Genomic DNA, 2,983 nt, shown 5'->3' on the forward strand with positions numbered 1-2,983 from the left:
CAGTTTACATTCATCTACAGGTCAGGACTCTACAGTTTACTCTCATCTACAGGCCAGCAGTCACTCTTTCAGGGATGAAGCTGTTCTCATCCTTGATAGAGAGGAACGTTGCTTTGAGAGAGGAGTTAAGCTTACATCACACTCCCTCCAAACTGCTGAAAAAGGCTCAGATTGTTGCAGTTTCATGACAAAATTTACATCCCCGTGTTCTCAGYGTCGACTCGGCCGCCCTTTTTGTCACAACCTGCCGGCAGAACTTTTTACCCCCTCCACATAAGAACTTATTGTGTGTTTGGTCAGAAGTTCAAGGGAGTGTTTGTTCATGCTGAAAGTGCTCGAGGGCTAAATTTTGCTTCAGCCACTCGCTTAAAAAAAACCTGCTCGCTTCCAGAAGCAGACTGTTGCAGGCTACCAGGAAGCAGACGGTTATAAAGCTTGTCAAACTATCAAAAACTTATGGATGGAGAAAAAACAGACATTTTTCCACAAAGGAATCTGTGTGATAAATACTGGGCACTTTAACAGGGACAGATTTGTGGACAAATAACTTCGGGTGACGGGTCTCAGATTTTTCCCCTGCATTGTAGACTCCAGTGGGAAGAAACCTCAGGCAGTGATGTATACTGCAGCAGAGGGGTTTCCCAGGAGCTCAGCACGGTGTGCGAAAATGAACGCCAAACAACCATGTGACTGCGCATCAACTGTTCGGCTTCAGATGGAGTATGTAGAGGCCTTAATGGAATAGAAATCGGTCGTCAAAGAGGATCTTCAAAGACCACCATCGATAGTCCTCTTTTGTATGTGAAAAGTTTTAGACTGTCATTGTTAAACTTGTTTGTCCACCATGAGAAGGTACTGCTTATAAGGCTGAGTTTACCTGAAACTCCTCAGACTGAAGAAAGGCTGGTTTATATTTCGAGTCACACATCTTGTTACCTCTATTGAGTGACAGAAAAGTGTGCAACTTTCATCTGCTCTCCTGCTGCTAAACCCACGGTGACAACTGTCATGTACATTGCCCCCAGTCTGAACTCTGCGACGCAGACCTTGCAGCTCGAAGCGTGTGATTGGTCAGAACTTCGTGTGGAGCAGGTCTCCAAGCAGCTCTTCCTTCTGCAGGTTATTTTGTTTAAAATTATTTTTTTGTCTAAAGCCTGTTGTTAAAAGAGCTAGAAGAGCAGCTGGTTTGATCCTATTGAACGTGAGCATGCAGCTGATGTTCATGTCTTTTTCCCATCACCATCGTTAACAAAAAYGAGAAAATATTTGAGGTTTAAGAGTCAGGCTCGAATATCACAGATGTCCATTGAAGCTTGGACGTGCACTCTCTGTATTCTASAGGGMTTTGAGAGAAAACCACGAGTCTAATAGCAGCGAGAGACAAACATCAATGTTTTAATGTACAGATGTTTAAAAGTCTATTTGCAAATAATTTACAAAGTTTAGGCAGCACTAATGTTAGTGTCAGCTGAATCTCCAAAAAATCATTACATTTAAAGTGTGCTGCAAAAAAAGCACATGGCAGTTCAGTCAAACAGCTAACTTAAAAAAAGATTTTCTCACTGATTTTACCAAAATCCCTTTGAGTATGTGGATGATTCCAGCTGTTATTTTAAAATTTCATCTACATTGTAATCTACTGCCACCAGAAGTCATAGTACACTACTCCTAATTACGACACAAATTTTGATGTTTTTTTTAACTGCAAGAGAAGAAACCAGACATGAACCTTCTCAAGCCTGAGTTGGGGTTAGGTCATGTAAAGGTTCATTATGGTGAGGATTAAAGCCGCTCAACTCAGATTTCCTGGAGGGCAGGATGGCTAACTTGTAAGCTGATCCACTCTAAACCCTCTGAATTAGCAGGCTCCATGTGTCGCAGTGAAGACAGAGCTCCGGCCCTTTCTCTCCTCCCTGTAACTCAATTTCTTGACTGAGAGTACATTTTTATTGTGTTTGAGTCAATGCCACACCAGCTGGCAGTAATCCAGAAACAGAATTTAAAGGTGATATGTTAAACACAAGAAAAAAAAAACAAAAGACTTGTTGCACCATTTGTTGGAGATAGAATCACCTCCATTTAGACATTTTCAAAATCTCTTGCTCACAGAAATTTTAATGTGCTCATTTTGTTGTATTTKGACTGTTTTAAAACGAGTACAAAAAAGTAAAGTACTACATAGCTTTACTAACATACACTGCATACCAACTCTTGGAGTGGGATAGTAGTTTTTGATCATGTTAGGATTATGAGCATGTTTTACTTTAGTGGTTGTGCTCTCCCCTCCCTCGACAACATCGTCGCCAGCACTCTCCAGGGCAAAGAGGATCTTCAAAGACCACCTTCATCCTGGTCACCACCTGCTCAGCCGGCTGCCCTCCGGCAGAAAGTACAGGAGCATTAAGAGCCGCACCAACAGCCTCGAAAACAGTTTCTTCCCACGGGCCATCCAGACTCTGAACACCAGCCAAACATCCTCAGTGCAATAACTACKTTATTATTGGTTTTGTCTCTGTAAATATACAATTTATATTGCTGCTGTCCTACATGTCTTTCTATGTTCAGTTTTTTTCTACAGGCTTGTGCAATGATGAARTCTATGTTGTCTGGATCCCAACAACACATCCGGATCCAATCATCATTATCCTACAGTATGTAGAGGAAAGGATAGCTGTGYCCGAGTGTCCTTATTGTAGAAATATCTGAACACAAAATCTGTTTGACAGATTTGTAAAGAACTTCTCCACTCAAAGTTTGCAGACATGTCATACTGCAGCTAAAGTAGATATCTGTTGGTCACATAATGTTCCCTGCAGTTTAAAGCTTTTAGATGTCCTGGTGCATCTCAGTAATCCAGGTAGAAAAATCAAAAAGAAAAATAAGGAAGTCCTCTGGACGGGTTCTTCTTTATGGTAAATGGTACTGAACTTATAGAGCGCTTTTCAAGTCCCTCCGGACCCCAAAGCGCTTTATACTAACAGAC

General features: G+C 41.6%; 1 long non-coding RNA gene across 1 annotated transcript in view; it reads right to left on the reverse strand.

The window, feature by feature from the left end:
- Positions 1–2,983, reverse strand: part of LOC106518237 (uncharacterized) — an 8,829-nt gene that overhangs the window by 4,896 nt on the left and 950 nt on the right. The window lies entirely within an intron of this gene.

The sequence above is a fragment of the Austrofundulus limnaeus genome, unplaced genomic scaffold (assembly GCF_001266775.1).
Source record: "Austrofundulus limnaeus strain Quisiro unplaced genomic scaffold, Austrofundulus_limnaeus-1.0 Scaffold58, whole genome shotgun sequence".
In the NCBI taxonomy this organism is placed as follows: domain Eukaryota; kingdom Metazoa; phylum Chordata; class Actinopteri; order Cyprinodontiformes; family Rivulidae; genus Austrofundulus; species Austrofundulus limnaeus.